Source organism: Callithrix jacchus, chromosome 4 (assembly GCF_049354715.1).
Source record: "Callithrix jacchus isolate 240 chromosome 4, calJac240_pri, whole genome shotgun sequence".
NCBI lineage: Eukaryota > Metazoa > Chordata > Mammalia > Primates > Cebidae > Callithrix > Callithrix jacchus.
Genome location: NC_133505.1, coordinates 74564891 through 74584181, shown reverse-complemented (window position 1 = coordinate 74584181; position 19291 = coordinate 74564891). Strand labels below are relative to the sequence as shown.

General features: G+C 36.0%; 1 long non-coding RNA gene across 2 annotated transcripts in view; it reads left to right on the top strand.

Moving 5' to 3' along the window:
* Positions 1 to 19291, top strand: part of LOC128931785 (uncharacterized) — a 285583-nt gene that overhangs the window by 72449 nt on the left and 193843 nt on the right. For both annotated transcript variants that reach the window (XR_008480709.2, XR_013534315.1), the window contains exon 4: positions 4250 to 4334. This is a non-coding gene — a long non-coding RNA (uncharacterized LOC128931785). The remainder of the gene's footprint in view (positions 1 to 4249; positions 4335 to 19291) is intronic.

Genomic DNA, 19291 nt, shown 5'->3' with positions numbered 1-19291 from the left:
AAAGAAGTCATTTGAAAAAAATACTTGCACATGCATGTTTATAGCAGCACAATTCACAATTGCAAAATTGTGGAACCAACCCAAATGCCCATCAAGCAATGAGCGGATAAAGAAACTGTGCTGTGTGTGTATATATATATATATATATATATATATATATATATATATGTGTGTGTGTGTGTGTGTGTGTGTGTGTGTGTGTGTGTGTGTATATATATATGTATATATATATATATGTATGAAGGAATGCTATGCAGCCATAAAAGGAAATGAATTAACAGCATTTGCAGTGACCTGGATGAGATGAGAGACTATTATTCTAAGTGATGTAACTCAGAAATGGAAAACCAAACATCAATCAATGTTCTTACTGATATGTAAGAGTTAACCTATGAGGATACAAAGGCTTAAGAATGATACAATGGACTTTGGGGACTTTGGGGGAAGAGTGGAAGTGGGTTGAGGGACAAAAGACTACAAATATGGTGCATGTATACTGCTTGGGTGTTGGGTCTTTCAAAATCTCACAAATCGCCACTAAAGAACTTACTCATGTAACCAAAAACCACCTGTACCACAGTAACTTATGGAAAAATTTTTAAAAAAGAAAAGTTAAAAAAAGGCAATAGTCGGCCGGGCACGGTGGCTCACGCCTGTAATCCCAGCACTTTGGGAGGCCGAGGCGGGTGAATCACGAGGTCAAGAGATCGAGACCATCCTGGTCAACATGGTGAAACCCCGTCTCGACTAAAAATACAAAAAATTAGCTGGGCACGGTGGAGCATGCCTGTAATCCCAGCTACTCAGTAGGCTGAGGCAGGAGAATTGCCTGAACCCAGGAGGTGGAGGTTGCGGTGAGCCGAGATTGCACCATTGCACTCCAGCCTGGGTAACAAGAGCGAAACTCTGTCTCAAAAAAAAAAAAAAAAAAAAAAAAGGCAATAGCCTTCACCAGACACCAAATCTACTGATCTACTGGCACCTTGATCTAGGACTCCCCAGCCTCTAGAATTGTGATAAATACATTTCTATTATTTATAAATTACCCAGTATGTGGTATTTTGTTTTAGCAGCAGGAATGGACTAAAACAGATTATGTGGCACATTTGTCCAATTTAGCATACGTGACACTAGTATGAATTATCTCGTGGTGGCTTTACTAGGCTTTTGACTAAATATACATCATATGCCATTTAGAATGACCTCACCTGGGACAAATCTCCCTTTGGTTGATTTACACATTATGATTCAGGTGTCAAAAACATATCTGAGTTTAAAGTATGAGAACCTGTGAACTCATGGCTATGTTTGGCTTACTTTTGCCCAAATTTATTAAAATAAATTCAACAAATATTTTGTGGCTAACCATAGCATTTGGGCACCAGAAACAAAAGTAAAACAAATGATCCTAATCCTGTACAAGTCTACATTATCATTGGGCATAAAATACCAAAACACATAACTAAAAGAATATAATACAGTGTGCAGTCTCAGTTGTCCAAACATATTGTGCTGACTTCTGAATGGGAAAAGAGAAGTGAAGTGCTTCAGTGTGGAGACAGAACTTCAAATGCTTTGAAGAATTGGTAAAATGTAGCCAAATGGAGGAGGAAATAGTGGGCAATCCAGCATGAGCTAGCAGCTTGAGCAAAAGAATGGAGGTGTGAGAATAAGCACAGCTAATTCAGCAAACTAGAAAGGTGCTGGCTTGTCTGGAAGAAAAATTTCTATTATAAGTGCATCACTTAGAATTAAGTACAGACAGAAAAATCCTAATTGGCAGAGGTTTGTTTAACACAGAATTGTATTTCTCGCTCATGTAAACATCCAGGTGTATGTAGTCTGAGGATGGTAGAAAAACTCTGATGTCAAGGATCCAGGATCTTTCCATCTTGTTGCTCTAACATGTATTAATTCTAGGTCCAAGATCATCCATGTGTGAGATGACTTTTCAGTTATGTTGTTACCATTCTAGCTACAAAGAAGGATAAGAAAGAGAAGAGTATACTATCTTTCTTCCTTTAAGGACACTTCCTGGAAATTGCATGTACGAGTCCACTGACATCCCATTTATTCCACTGACCACATCAAGATACAAAGGAAGCTGAGAAATGTCTTTAGTTCAGTGTGCCATGTGCTTGGTTAAAATAATCAGAAGTCTTATTACTATAGAAATTAAGAGCAGATATAGAAAACAAGCCATAAGTGCCAATAGAAAGCGATAAGGAATGAGAATACTTTGAGTGGTCTAGGTTAGGGCTGTAGATCAGAGAAGCAAACTTTTTTTGGAAAGAACTGGATAGTCAATATTTTAGGCTTTGTGAACCATACAGTCTGTGGTGCAGCTACTCTACTCTGTCACTGTAGTGCAAAAGCAGCCATAGATAAGTAAGTGATTGTGGTTGTGTTCCAATAAAACTTTATTTGCAAAAACAGAGAGCAAAGTTTTTCCCACAGTCTATAGTTCTCTGATTCACAGCTTAGATTATAAATTTGACTTGATCAATGGGAATCTGAAAATTTCATAATGAGTACAATGTAGAGTTTGATATGAGTAAGACAGAGGAATCACTGTGTTATTTTTTGGGAGAGAGTTTAGTTTTAGTCGATCAAAAATTAGATTTGCAAAGTGGGGAAAGTCATTTGCCTCACAAAGTAACAGTTTCCTCATTTTGCTAATGAGGGGATTGAACAGAAACTCTAAAGTTATTTGCAATTCTAAAAGACTATAGAAGAAGTTAACAGCAGGAGGCTGAGATAGCAGGATACCTTGAGCCTAGGATTTCGAGCCTGCAGTGATCTGTTATCCCATCACTGCACTCCAGCCTGGGCTAGAGTGAGACCCTGTCTCAAAACAAGAAAAAATAAATAAAAAGAAAACTAATTGGAAAATTGTTGTAGGGAGGAATGATTTGAAGACTTTTTAAAGAACAATTAAACAGAAAACAAATTATAATTAATTAAATAAGGGGTTAAGGAAAGTCATAAAATTTCTACCTGGTTTTGAGTGAGAAAGAAGGATAGGGAACTGAGAGAATGGTGGTCCTACAGCAAAGACAAAATGGTAAAAGGAGATTCTGTCTCCAGAATAATCCCAGGGAGAATGCTTCTTCCTCAAAAGAAAAAAAGTGTTTCTTTTTTGTAGGTGTCAGCAAACTTTTTCTGTAAAAGGTCAAATAGCAAATATTTCAGGCTTTGTGGGCCATATAGTCTTTGTCATAACTGCTTATCTAAGCCATTGGAGTGAGAAAGTAGCCATAAATGATATGTAAACAATTGAGTTGGCTGTGTTCTCATAAAACTTTATTTGTGGGCACTGGAATTTGAATTTCATATAATGTTCATGTGTCATGAAATACTCTTGATTTTTTTTAACCATTCAAAAACATAAAAACGATTCTTAGTTTGTGGGCTTACAAAAAAATGTAAGCGGCCAAATTTTTCATAAAATGACCCATTTATATCCCAGAGTGGATCATAATTTGCCCACTCCTGCTCTATGTGCAAGCAATATGCTTGCAATAAGACTTCTGACCTACCTTGTCATTCTTACTCTGTTTGGGAATCTGAGGAGAGAAATGGGCATATATAGCTCCAGCCCTTTTGCTTCCTTGTTGTTAGCAAGGAGCACATTCCATTCTTTTCCCCTACAGAGAGGTTCTGCCGATTTGAGGGTCAGGAACAGGAAGCCATTTCTGGTTCAACACAGGTTATGTCTGTTGATTTCTAGGATTCAGTTTGTGGGAAAGTCACTTGCTCACAGACATAAATGACATCCGCCAACTCAGTTTTATCTGAGTGATATTTTGCAACATATTGATCTTACTTGATTTAGAATTTGCACAATAAGAGGAGAGCTATTTATCAGGGTACCTCAATGACCTTGGGAAGTGCTGTCTGTTTCCAGAGTTGAACAATCATTGTTTCAGAGACTTGAGGACCTGAAAGTGTGCCTGGAGACTCCATAGCCACAGACATTAGAGACTGGAAGAGTGCTTAGAACATATTAGTTAATGGGTGAATTAATGAATATGCAAATACTAGAGCATGGGAATAGAATTCTGAAATGGTGGTGGAAGACAGAGGTAGGTTGACTTCGCCTAAACTGGGACTACATTCCTGTAATTTTTGAAACTGCCTATTAGCTGACACGTACAGTTGTCAATGGTTTTTACTCAAGCTATTAGGATTAATAAATACTGAGACAACTGAAAACTTAATTTATACTGTTAATCTCTTTGTCTTATAGACATATTGAATTTATTTGAGACAGAAGAAGCATAACCAAGATATATCTGTTTTAACTTCTGAGGAGCTGTTTGAGAAAAATAAAGGTAACTTCTTTTTAATGAAAGGTGTTCTGTTGCTTGTCTCAGAGACAGTGAAGAATTCATGAAAAAGAGATTTATTTGGATTCCTAGTTAATGTATGTAAATACAATAGGCAAATTGTCAGCAATTACTGGAAGCTGCTGTGTAGATTTCAAACCAGTACTAAAGGATTTTACATTGTAGCGTTGTCAGCAAGTTGGCATCACCTTTTCGTTCACTTCTTAAGATCTCTCTTCTGTTTTAGTTAAATTGGTCCATAAAAGAAACTGGGCCTGTATCCCACCATGTGGTATCCGTCTATGTGTATTATATCCCTTACTTGGTATAGACTGAACCTTGTCAAATGCCACCCTTTCTTCAACAGTCGCCAAAGGTCCAAGGCTGTCTTCCTACCCCAACTCTCATTCATTTTCCCCTTCTCCAAACCCTTTTGGCACAAAAAAAATCTATTTTTTTTGTTCAGGAGCATGGATATTATTAACATTCAAAATCACTTAGATTTTGACAAAACTATAGAGGCATTTCCTGGATCTGCAAGCTAATTTTGTTACATAGCATTTGTATGATCATTTTATGTTTATTGAATAACTATAAATGGCACACCAGTAAAAATTACTGTTAGTGAAATTAGGCCTAATTAAGACAGGTTGTGAGTTATGTTCATTTTCCAAAATGCTAATGTAACTCCAACCTTTTCTCTCCTTTTTTTTTTGAGATGAAGTCTTGCTCTGTCGCCCAAACTGGAGTGCAGTGGCATGATCTAGACTCACTGCAACCTGTGCCTCCTGGTTCAAGTAATTCTTTTGCCTCAGCCTCCTGAGTAGCTGGGATTACAGATGCGTGCCACTACAGCCACCTAATTTTTGTGTTTTTAGTAGAGTCAGTTTCACCATGTTGGTCAGGCTGTTCTCGAATTCCTGACCTCTTGATCTCCCACCTCAGCCTCCCAAATTGCTAGGATTACAGGTGTGAACCACCACACCTGGCCCTTTTCTCTCCTATTTAAGAGCTCCTAGTTTAATACAAGTAAAAGTGAAGTCTGTCATGGAGTGGGGGGAGGGTGCTCTAGTGACCTATTGCTGAGAAACAGACTAGACTAGCCAAAATGTAGTGGGTTTAAAAAAAACATTTATTTTGCTCACAAATCTGCAATTTGGACATGGCTTAGAGAGGTGGGTCCAATGTCAGTAGTAGTGTTTCAGTAGGGGTCAAGAGGGTCCACTTTAAAGGGGGATCACTCACATCCATCATGCAAAGTGGTGCTGGCTGCTAGCTGGAAGCTCAGCCAGGACTGGGGGTTGCTGGCTGGAGACTGGGGGCTTGGTGGGTAGGAGCCTTGCTTTTTTCTATGTGGCCCTCTCTACAGGCTGCTTGGGCTTCTTCATAATCTCTTTCCAAAAGAAAACATCCCAGGGAAACAAGGCCAAAATACATGACACTTTAATGACCTTGCTTCAGAAGTCATAGTACCACTCTGTCCTACTTATTGGTTGAGGCAGTCTCATGCCTGCCCAGGATAAAGGGAAGGGATGTAAATACCACCTCTGGATAGTTACTATCAATTCTTAAAGAGCCCATTGGATAGGAGGTATTGCTGCAGTCATCTTTAGAAATATAATCTGTTTACTTTGAATGAAACTAAATTGATTGCAACATACTGTTACTTTAGCTACACTTTGGTAGAGGGTCTCCTGGTTTATAATTCAGTATTCTGTGTTTAATATTAAATTGGTCATAAATTATTTTCTCATTGTCTCATACTTTTCATGCCTTTTACCCCAAAGTAGATGAGAGGGAAAAGACCATGTCTTACAGTTTTTAACTACTCACAATGATTGTCAGAATGCCGGACATCGAAGTGAATTAGGAAATGCTTATTGGGAGGTGAACAGAAAAAGGGTTTGTGTCTAGATAAAGAAAGGAGACTGGTGTTTTAAACAAAACCCTGAATCAAACATCCAGTTGAATATTGTTCTACAAAGCCATCTTAGAAGGTTCCACACCTCTTCCAAAGTGGCTGCTCTTGCTGATAACATTAAAAAAATTGCATGAATACTTGCTTCTTGGGCTTGGCAGGTGGTGAGAGATGTCTGTGGTTTCAGCCTGAGGGGCTGGTACAGCAGCACAAGGTGGAGGAAGTTCACTGAAAATCAGTCACAACTTTGGCTATAGCCTGGGCCAGATGCACTACACTACTGTTGGGCATGCAACACACACACACACACAGAGAGAGAGAGAGAGAGAGAGAGAGAGGGAGAGAGGGAGAGAGAGGGTGGGTAGATACGTAGGTAGGTAGATAGATCTCAAATCTGGTCCTTTCTCATCATTGCTGCTGGTGTTATTCTGAACCAAACCTCCATCATCTCTCAGCAGGTTACAGCATTCTGTCTCATTCTCTCTGTTTTTCCTCTTGTACTATGGGTTCTTAGCATAACAGCAACAGCAAAAATCATCTTTTAAAAATATAAATTGAAATTCTGATTCAAGATATAATATAGGTAAAACTTGAAACATTGTGCTAAGATAAGTCAGATAGAAAAGGACAGATATTGACTGTTTTCACTTAACTGGGGTGCTTAGAATAGGCAAATTCATAGAGCTAGAAAGTAGATTAGTGGTAACCAGTGCGAAGGGAGGGAAGGATGGGGAGTTAGTGTTCAATGGATCCGAGCTTCTGTTTGGAATAGTGAAAATATTCTGAAAATAGTGATGTTGATTGCCCCACGTTGTGACCTTACTTAATGCTACTGAATTATACACTTAAAATGGTTAGCATGGTAAATTTTATGTTACGTATATTCTTCTACAACACAAATGTAAATCAGATTATTTGACTTGTTATGAAGACTCCTAAATGGTCTTCATGCACTCTTAGGAAAGTTTCAAATTTTTTTTTTTTTTACCATGTCCCACAGTGTGGTGCATGGCTCTCCTCTCATCTGCTCTTGCTCAGTGGGCCCTGCAGTGGCACGATCTTGGCTCACTGCAATCTCCACCTCCTGGGTTCAAGTAATTCTCCTGCCTCAGCCTCCCAAGTAGCTGGAACTACAGGTGTGTACCACCATGCCCAGCTAATGTTTTTGCATTTTTTGTAGAGACAGGATTTCACCATGTTGGCCAGGATGGTCTCAATCTCCTGACCTCGTGATTCACCCATCTCAGCCTCCCAAAGTGCTGAGATTACAGGTGTGAGCCCCTGCACCCGGCCCATGTTTTTAAGTAGGTTCACACAGTTCTTCAGAGGTATTTGCCCTGTGGTTCCTTCATCTAGAAAGCTCCCATCACCCCTGGAATTTCCCATCACTCACTCCTTTATTTTCTTTAGTCTCTGCTCAGTTGTCTTCCTTAAAGGCCCACCTTACCCATCCCCTCTAAAGTAGATGCCACCCACCCCCAGCTTTACAGTTGTATGCCTCCCTGTCTGGCTGAATTGATCACTAATGACATCACATTATAAATGATTTAAGTCTATTGTCTGTTGCCCCTATTAGTGTGCAATTTCTCTGTGGTCAGTGGCCTGTGTGTCTTGCTCATTGCTGTGTCTTCAGTGCCCAGAATAGCACTCAAATGAATGAAAGAATAAAATTAAAATATGACCTTATATTTATGTGGTAGTTGAATAATTTAAAATGTGCTATAACATATATCCTCAAAACAATCTAGGAAGATATCCTAAAAATAAACCTGGAAAGTTGACAGGGATATACTATGTACTTGAATAGATTCACTGATGACCAATATTTCATGTTTATTATGTTTTAGTGCATGGTTATAATAACACAGCTCACCTTATGTGTTCGCAATGTTTCAGGCATTGAGGTAAAAGCTTTATAGATGTCATCATATTCGCTTCCAATAACAGATGTTATGTATAAGTTACATAAAATAATTTTATTTTACAGATGAGAAAATTAAGGCTTAAAGCAATAACATGTCCAGTGTTACTCAGCTAGTGGCACTGACGTGAACACACGTGTCTACCCTCTACACTAGCTACAAAATAGGTGCTGAAAATCAGGGATTTTCAAACATGGCCGTGAATCAGAATCACTTGGAGAGTTTAAAAATGATCTTAACATTTCAAACCAAAACCTATGTGCCAGATTTAAAAAATGTACTGAGCTCAGCTTTTTTTTTTTTTTTTAAATTTATTTGACCATAGTGTGGCCTTTACTTCAGGTGAGCCCCCACAGATCCCAGAACAAAGAAGTCATTTGAATCCCTACATGGATTGTTTGAATTCAAAGCAGATACAGTAATTCAAAAAGCAAAATTGTAGTTTTGAATTCCAAAACAAACCACTTATTAAATAAACCTCAAACCCTTGATTAAGAATAATGGGGTCCATATTTATGAAAGAAAGTTTGTCAGATTCCACTCTGTGGATTCCACACTGTGGATTTCACTACTCCACAGAGCAACAGACTGGAAACAATAGACCAGGAGCCTTTTCCACTTGGAGAAGAGATAAAAGCTCTTTAGGATCGGCCACAAAAAGACTCCGGCCCGCATCTTAGCTCTCACTTCACCCCCATCATGGAGTTGCCTTGTATCCTGGGGAATGTAAAGCACTGAGAATTTGGGAAGCAACTGTGATTGGGCAACCATGGAGATCAGTCACAGTGTGACTACACCCCTTGAACCAGTTGATGACCATACTTGGCTGGGGCAGAAGGAAGCAGGAATAAAGGTCAGACAGCTCCTATTTCTGTCCTAAGTTTCACTTAAATGTTTTTAAACAGCTTTATTCTGCTCTTATCTTAGAACTGTAAATTCTAAGTTAATCTCTCTCTTTCTCTCTGTGTGTGTAATACCTTAGAATCACTGTATACAGTTGATAAAATTTACTTTGAAAAAGGAAACAAGCCAAATAAAGATTAGGTTAATACTTCTCAATTTGAGCATGCTTCTAATTCACAGTGTACTACTGTGTGTGGTAGGCAGACTTCTTATATGGTGTCCATGCCTTTGTATAATCCTCTCCTCTTGAGTGTGGGTTGGACCTTGTGACTTGTTTCTAAAGAACAGAATACATCAAAAGTGATGGGACCTAACTTCCATGATTAAGTTACTAAAGACTTCGACTTTCATCTTTGTAGGATGCTCTCTCTTGCTAGAAGACTCTCTTGCTTTCTTGGCTTTCTCACTTTGATGAAGCAAGTTACCATGTGAAACAGACCCATGTGGCAAGAAATTAAGCGTGGCCTCTGGCCAACAGCCAGCAAGAAACTGAACCCCTCTGTCCAACAGCCCACAAGGATTAAATCCTACCTTCAACCACATAAATGAGCTTGGAAGTGGTTCTTCCCCAGGAGTGCCTTAAGATGACTGCATCCTGCCAATGCTTTGATTGCGCCTGTGAGCAACACTGAAGCAGGAAATGCAGCTAAATTGAATCTGGTTTCCTGACCCACAGAAGTGGTGTAGATAATAAATTTTGTTGTGTTAAGGCACTACATATTGGGAAGAATTTGTTACATAGCAATAGGTAACTATGACAATTAAAGCAAGTCTTAATTTTAACATATATAAGAAATGAAATACAACCTTACTCTGGAAAATACAATAGCCACCTTGAATAAGGTATTTATAAGCAACCTAGATATTTCTTTTACTTTGTATGACATTTCACTCCTTTCTTTTTCAAGGTTCAAGAAAAGAACACTTTTTCCTTAAACAGGAAATGAAAAACTAGCACTAGATTGAAAAATAAAATGTAGTGACTACAGGTTTCCAGTATAAGTTATTTCAAGCTTTATGCACTGAGCCTTATGCTCAGGGTGTGTCAGGTGACAAGTTTCGGTAAATGTTCCCAGTAGTGTTTTCTTTTTGCTCTGCCCTGAATGATAGAAATTTATGTTTGGCCTTAATGATTCTGTCAGTAGGTTTATATTACAGGCAAATGGCAGTAAGCAGAAAACAATAAACATAAGAGTGTAGATGGTTTTAGGCCTAAGTAGCTTGAGCTGGTGATCCATCCTGTGGGCAGCTATGCATGCACGTATGTGGGAAATTTTCATGGGAACAAGAATTTATATGAAGATTTCATTGTAATTGTCCTTGGAAATTCTCCCTTACATTTCATGTTGAAGGAAAAGCAAGAAAAGGGATTCTCTCATCTCCAGTACAGAATTATAGTCTGGTGATATTAAAATGATGATTATCTAACTTGCTAATTCCCCTTATTTCTCACAAATGTTGGGTCTTCTAAATAAAAACTTCAGTTTGCCAATTGGGTTTTACTTAGCTTTCTAGGGTATGGTGAAATATAATTTCTAGTATGCCAAGCTGCATATAGATGAGTAAAAAGCCCACAAAAAGAATAATTTAATTTTCCACCAATAATAGGCAGTAGCTGGCAGTGGTCTTTGCCTTGCATCGATTTGTAATAAATATAAACACTTCATGGTTGGAAACATTTATCCTATGCTATTTGTACCAGATTCATATTGTTTAACAGTCTTACTGTATGAACTAGATGTTTCCTAGGAGATAACTGTTATGAGTGAGTTATTAAGATAACCTCACAGGAAAAATAAAAAAGAATAATTGCTCTTCAATGATGACACTTTGTTTAATGGGGCAATATTTTTTCTTAGCCCAGTGATTTCTGGCTAAGGGTAATGAGTGTACCCAGCAGAGCTGGAGCCAGACATCAGTTATTTTCAAGGTATAAGGGGTGGAAAATTTCCCCCCAACATCAAACATAACTGACAGTGGGAATAAAGCTGCTACATTGGAATGGATTACTGTTTTTTATTTTTGTTTTTGCAGAACTAATATGCCCAACAAAATAAATATCAATAGGGAACCTGGGCTAAGTGTTCAGAATCTGGTACAACAATATGCATATGTAGAAAATTAATATGCCTTTGCCTTACGATTAAGAAGGCATTTTTCCTTCTGCTATCACAAGAAACATTAATATTTATCTTAACACTTATTTAATTTATTAGATTTGTTAGTGTCTTCTCATTTCAGGAAATTTGGAGAATACAAAATATATGCAGATATGTAAATGAAAACCCATAATCCCACTGCTCAAGGATAACTATTATTTTCTGGCCAAAAGCTGTGTGTGTATACGTCCAGTTTTGCCATTTACTATCTAACTTGAGGCAAATTACTGAATATCCCTGTGCCTTGGTTGCTAGATCTATAAAATGGTGAAAAGAATAGAAAATATAATTGTTGTAAAGATTAAATAAGTGTATACACATGTATGCCTGGCACATGAAAAGTAAAACCTTCTTATTACATATAAGTAGTTTGATTCAGATTGAAATTACATTACACAGAATGGGTTTTTTAACTTCACCATTTCAGGAAAATTATTTCTAGTTCATAAAATAAGATTCTACAACATGGTTTTAAATGGCTAGATAGAATTTGTCATATGAATGTATCTCAATATATTTAACACATTCTTTTTTTATTAGGTGTGCAATTTCTCTCAATATAAATGTCCAGTCAACCTCCTTTTATCTCCATTTTTACCACAGATGTAACTCGTTCTTTCAAATAAAGATTACAGAGAAAATTCTTGAGTCAAATGGCATTTATTATTTAAAGACTTTTTGAAATAATGCCAAATTGCTCACCAATTTGTACATCTCATTGGAAATCTATGAAAGTACATCTTTCTTAAATCCAACCCTCCACCCCCCACATGCACAATCTCTTATTTTTCTTTCTCCCCAAAAACCAAACCAACACCCAAACCAAAATCTTGTATCAATTTTATATGGATAAAAATACTTTTTATTTTGTATTACTTGTGAAGCTGATTTTTATGTGTCTATTGATAATTTCTAATCCTTTCTCTTTGGTCTGGGTGACCATTTTTGAAATCTTTCTTTAGTTGCGTTTAGATAGAGATTTAGAGAACTGATAAATAAGAAAAAAGGAAGTATTCTCTTTCTATATCTTTAAGTACAAATAGCCAATGCCACAGCAACCTGCTACTCTGTGGAAACATAGGTAAATTAAGTTTCAGAAGTTGTCAGTTTAACGAAAAGCTGACAAGGTGGATTAAATCGGTTAATGTATGAGCTGATCTAGTTTTATAAAAACAAAATGTTAGTAGAAGCTTTACTTGACTTGCTTCCACACGAGGGCTCTCGATGCTGCTAAACTTCATTTTTTAAAACTTTCTTTTTAGACTAGATGTGAACATAAATATTTCTTGAGTGGTTAGTGAATTCCATTTTCATGATTAACTACCGTAGCCTTTAGGAATGTTCCAGTATTCCATGAAAACTATAATATAAAGAAAAATTCACAGATCATGTGATTGACAACATAGAAAATCCAAGAGAATCTACAGGCAAACTATTAAAATTTAGATTAGCAAGTTTGCTGAATATAATAATCATTCACAAAAACCAATAGCATTTATATATACTATTCAAATCAATCAGAATATGTGATTTTAGAAACTCATTCAATGGAGAACAAAATCTATATATCTAAAAATAAATATCATAAAGTTTTTTTTTTTGAGAAAATCTTACATCTTTACTGAAGATAAACCTAAGTAAATGGAGAGAAATACAGTGTTGTTGGTAGAAAGAGAGCATAAGAAGTATGTCTATTTTGTCCAAATTTATTGATAAATTCAATACTATACTAATCAATAAGCACTTTTCTTAGAACTTATTAAGAATGAAAAAGTGAAGGCCAAAGATCAGTCAAGACAAATTTAAAGAAGAAAAAAGAGGAAATGAAGTATTTATTTGCCCCACCAGATTTCAATACTTATAAAACAATCATAATTAAAACAGTGGACATTGGTACTAGATTAGGTTAATAGGCCAAACTGAATAGGATTAAAAAGACTCCAGAAAAAGTCTCATGTTTATGAAACTTATTGAAGGATAAGTTTACACTATAAATTAGTGGAGAAGAATTGACTGTTAAATATATGGTACTCAAATACAATCACTATTTATATAGAAGCCAGCAAAATAATATTCCCAGCTTAAACTTTATACAAAAATTCCAGGTATATTAAATACAAATATTTAAAAACCAGAATTCTAAAGCTTTCATGAGAAAAATAGAAGATAATTTTTATAACATAAGAATAATGAAGACTTTCTTAAATAAGACACAAATGTACAAACTACAAATGAAAATGCTGCGTAATTTCTTTGTGACAGAAGACATTGAGTGTGAAGAAAATGACAGGTTTGGAGAAGGTATTTGCAAGGCATAGATCTGATAAAAGCTTGGTACCCAAAACACATAAGCAAAATCTTCGCCTTCAATAAAAGCATATATATCTTATCTATCATCTATCTGTATCAACTACATCATCTATCTAATCTTGTCATCCATCCATCCATTCATGCATGAATCCATCCATTTTTCCACCTCCTTACAATGATTCAGGGAAAAAAGCTGAATATACAGGTGAAAATATGTTCAGCCTCATTGGTTGTACCAGTCAGGATCCACTCAGGAGACAATAATCATACCAATAATTTGAACAGGAAAACTTTAAAGAATTAACTAGTAAAAAGTGGTTAATTACTAAAAGAAGTTAAAAAAAAAACCCTTAAAGATATAGTAGTAGTAAATACAGAACATAGCTACTACCTCTAGGCTGCAGGAGAATAAACAAGAAAGGAATTAAGAATTTAGAATACTTTGGTATCCCCTTCCCATAAAACTACCAGTGGGAAGAAACTCACCAGAAGGCATGGGCTGCAGCTGGCTCAGAGGAGCATCCAGCCAGGTGGCTGAGAAACTTGCCAGAGGGCATGGGCAGGTTGGAGAAGGACCATGCATACCACTGAGGTGAATTTGCTACCAGGCCTCTTGCATCCCAATTTGTTGGCTAGTGTGCTGAACAGGAAAAAACTATGGATCAGGGAAAGAAAGCGTCTTTATGCTATGGTTTTGCACTTTATTCAGTAGTCTCTGTTAACAGAGCCTAAGATAAAAGGACAGATGTTTATGGAGTCTTGTTCCAGTATCACAGAGCAGGACAAAGAAGGGCAGATTTTGAGCCCAAGAATTAGTAAATTGATAACTTTAATAATTAACAGTGTTAATCAGAAAAATGCAAACAAAAAGAACAAGAGGATATCAATGACAAAAATTAAACAGGTGATAATAGCAAGTATGTGAGTAAATAATAATTATTCACTTGTGATAATAAAATCAACAAAGCTGTCTTGAGTAACGATTGACAACCTTGAGCAAAGCTGAAGATGTGCATACCTTATAGCTTGCAATGCTACTTCTAGGTACATACAAGGGAAGAGATCTGGTACATGAGCAGTATGAGGATATTTATCACAGATTTATTTTTATGACCAAATAGTGGACACAACCTAAATGTTTATTGATGGGGGGACATCATAAAATAAATTGCGACTTTTCCATTGGTATTTTAACTATGCAGCAGTTTGTAAAAATGAATTAGACCTATAGGTATCAACACTGATAATTCTTAAAAACAATATTGAGTGAAAAATGGAAAGTTACAGAAGTCTTTTTTATTGTAAGATTATTTATATAAATTGTGAAAACAGATAAAATAATACTCAGTATCAGGTATCAATAAAGCATCCTGTAGAGGGCCTGATAATAAATGTTTTGGGCTTTGCAGCCCACATATATTCTTCTTTGTTTTAGGACTTTAAAAATATAAAAACTATTCTGACTTATGGACCATATGAAACAGGCCCTGGCTGGATTTGGCACACAGGTTGTAGTTTGCCAACTTCTGCTCTTTACTGTTTATGCAAACATAAGTATATAGATGATAAGGCTGAATAACAACTTCACAGTGGTGGAAACTTCTCAGAAGGCAGGGAGAAAATCAGACCCAGAAATGATTATAGAACATTATTTTCTGGCTTTGGGAAGTGATACATACATATCTCCTATTGTTTTCCTCTTTATTTTTATGTATATTTAATGTATTTCATAATTAAACATAATTTGAAAACAGTATAATGAAAACCGTGGGCATGTATAATTTGCAGATTAAGACTAGCAAATTGCAGATATTATCTAGTTGACTTAAGCAATAGAATTGTTTTTTAGTTAATTTTTAGTATTAATATTTTTTTTCCAAATTAATGTTACTCTTTTTTTTTTCTATTCTTATTTTACATTGCAGAGGTACATGTACAGGTTTGTTACACGGATACATTGCCTATCTCTGAGTCCTGGTGTATAAATGATCCCATCATCTGGACAGTGAGCATAGTGGTCAATAATTAGCTTTCCAAGCCATGTCCCTTTTCTAACCTCCCCTCTTAAATAATGCCCAAGGTCTATTGTTCCCATCTTTGTGTCCATGTGTATTCAATGTTTAACTGTTTAACTCCCGCTTATAAGTGAGAACATGCAGTACTTGGTTTTCTATTCCTGTGTTACTTTGTTTAGAATTATGGCTTCCAGATGCATTCATGTTGCTGAAAAGAACATGATTTTGTTCTTATTTATGGCAGTGGAGTATTTTATAGTCTATGTGTACAACTTTTTCTTTGTCCAGTCCATCATTGATAGGAAGTCAGGTTGATTTCAAATCTTTGCTATTGTAAATAGTGCTGTGATGAACATACAAATATGTGTGTCTTTTTGGTGGAACAATTTATTCTCCGTTGGATATATACCCAGTAGTAGGATGGCTGGGCTGAATGGTAGTTCTAAGTTCTTAGAAATCTCCAAACTGCTTTCTACAGTGGCCGAACTAATCTACATTTCCACCAACAGTGTATAAGTGTACACTTTTCTCCACAACCTCACCAGTGCCTGTTGTTTTTGACTTTTTAATAATTGCTATTCTGACTGCAGTGAGGTGATATCTCATGGTTTTGATTTGCATTTCTCTAATGATTAGTGATAATGAGCATTTTTTCATGTATTTATTGGCTGCATGTACATCTTTTTAGGTGTGTCTGTTCATGTCCTCATTTTTTAATGGGGTTTTTGTTTGTTGTTTCTTATAGATTAAGTTTCTCATAGATTCCTGATGTTAGACATTTGTTGAATAGTTTGTATTTTCACCCACTCTGTAGGTTGTCTGTTTACCATGCTGATAGTTTCTTTCCCTGTGCAGAAACTGTTAAATTAGGTCTCACTTGTCAATGTTTGTTTTGTTGCAATTGCTTATGGAGACTTAGTCATAAATTATTTGCCAGGGCTGATGTTCATAATGAAATTTTCTGGATTTTCTTCTAGGATTTTTGTTGTTTTCAATCTTTAAGCTAATTTTCATATATGATAAGAGGAAAGGGTTCAATTCCAATCTGCATATGCTAGCCTGTTATCCCAACACCATTTATTGAATAGTGAATTATTTTGCTCATTGTTTGTTATTACGACTTCATTGAGGATCAGGTCATTATAGGTGGGTGGCTTAATTTCTAGGTTTCCTATTCTGTTCCATTGGTCTATGTGTCAGTTTTTGTACCTGTAGGCTGTTTTGCTTACTGTTATCTTATAGTATAGTTTGAAGCCAAGTAGTGAGATATCTCTGGCTTTGTACTTTTTGCTTAGGATTGCTTTGGTAATTCAGGCTCTTTTTTTGCTTCCATATGAATTTTAGAATAGTTTTCTTCTACTTCTGTAAAAAATGAAATTGGTAGTTTGATAGGAATAGCATTTAATCTATAAATTGCTCTGAACAGTATGGCCATTTTAACAATATTGACTCCTCTTATCCATGAGCATGGAATGTTTTCCATTTGTTTATATTGTCTATGATTTCTTTCAGCAGTGTTTTGTAATTCTTACTCTAGAGCTCTTTCACCTCCTTGGTAAGATGTATTTTTAGGCATTTTATTCTTTTTTTGGGGTATTGTAAATGAGATTGTTTTCTTAATTTGACACTTAGTGTGGCTGTTATTAATGTATAGAAGTGCTACTGATTTTTGTACCTGATTTGTACTGATTTGATTTTGTATCCTGAAACTTTATAAGATTCAGGTTTACAGGTTGTTGTCATTTATCAGATCTAGAAGCCTTTTGGTAGAGTTTTTTAAAGCACAGAATCATATTGTCTGCAAACAGACAATATGATTGTCTGTTTGACATCCTCTCTTTTTATTTGGATACTTTCTATGTCATTCTCTCACTGAGTGCTCTAGCAGGGACTTAAGGTACTATGTTGAATAGGAGTGATGAGAATGGACATACTTGCCTTGTTCCAGTTCTGAAGGGAAATGCTTCCAGCTTTAGCCTGGTCAGTGTAGTGTTGGCTGTGGCTTTGTTATGTATGGTTCTGTTTTGAGGTATATTCCTTCAATGCCTAGTTTGTTGAAAGTTTTTTACCATGAAGAATGTTGAATTTTTTAAAAGCCATTTCTATATCTCTTGAGATGATTATGTGTTTTTTAAAAATTTTAATTCTGTTTGTGTGTTAAATCACATTTATTGATTTGTATATGTTGAACCAAAAGCCTGCTTGATTAACTTTTTCCGTGTGCTGCTGTATTCAGTTTACTAGTATTTGGTTTAGAAATTTTCTATCTATATTCATCTGGAATAAAGACTTGCAGTTTTGTTTTTTCCCATTGTGTCTCCGACAGGCTTAGGTATCAGAATGTTGCTATTTTCATACAATGAGTTGAGGAGGAGTCCCTCCTCCTTGATTTTTTTTTGGAATAATTTCATAAGATTGGTACTAGCTCTTTTTTTTTTTAAACATCTGATAGAATTTGGCTGTGAACCCAGCTGGTCCTGGGCTTGTTCTTGTTGTTGTTGTTGGTTTCTTGTAACTGATTAATTTCAGAAATCATGATGGGTCTTTTCAGAATTTCATTTTCTTTCTGTTTCAATCTTGAGAGGCTGTGTTTCCAGGCATTTACCCATTTCTTCTAGGTTTTTTAGTTTGTATGCAGAGGGGTGTTCACATTAGTCTCTAGGGACTTTTTAAAAAAAATGTCTATGGGGTTGATTACAATGTCATCTTCATCATTTCTGATTGTGTTTATTTGAATCTTCTTTTTTCTTTATTAATCTAGCTAGCAGTCTACATACCTAGTTTAATCTTTCAAAAAATAACTTTTGGTTTGGTTGCTTTTTTTTGGAGTGCATTTTTGCATCTTGATTTCATTCAGTTTAGCTCTGATTTTGGTTATTTCTTTTCCTCTGTTTTAGGATTGATTTATTCTTGTTTTTCTAGTTCCTCTAGGTGTAATATTAGGTTGTTAACTTGGGATCTTTCTTAACTTCTTGAGGTAGATACTTAGTTCTATAAACTTTCTTCTTAATATTGATGTAGCTGTGTCTCAAAGATTCTGATGTTATGTCTCTGTTTTCATTAGTTTCAAGGAAGTTTTGGATTTGGCCTTAATTTCATTCTTTACCCAAAAGTCTTTCAGAGCAAGCTGTTTAACTTCCATGTAATTGTATGGTTTTGATGGATAGTCTTGCTATTGATTTCTGTTTTATTGTTCTGCGGTCAAAAGGTGTGATTGGTGTGATTTTCATATTTTTGAATTTTTTGAGACTTGCTTCATGGCTGAGTATGTGGTTGATCTTAGAGTATGTGCCATGTCAGATGAGAAGGTGTATTCCATTGTTTTTGGATGGAGTGTTCTGTGTTCTGTAGATGTCTTTCAAGTCTGATTCATCAATTGTTGAGTTTAAGTCTTACATATTTTTGTTAGTTTTCTGCCTCTATAATCTGTCTAATGCTGTCAGTGGGATATTAAACTTCCCATTATTACTGTGTGGTTGTCTAATGTCTTTGTAGATCTCTAAAAATTTGTTTTACGAACTGGGTGCTCCAATATTGAGTGTGTGTGAGTGTGTGTGTGTATTTATATATATATATGTGGAGAGAGAATGCACACACACACACACACACACACACACAAATCTCCCATCAAGTCCCTCCCACAACACGTGGAAATCATGGGAGCTATAAGATGATATTTGTGTGGAGACACAGAGCCATACCATATGAGCAAGTTTTCTCTAGTGAAATCGAGAAA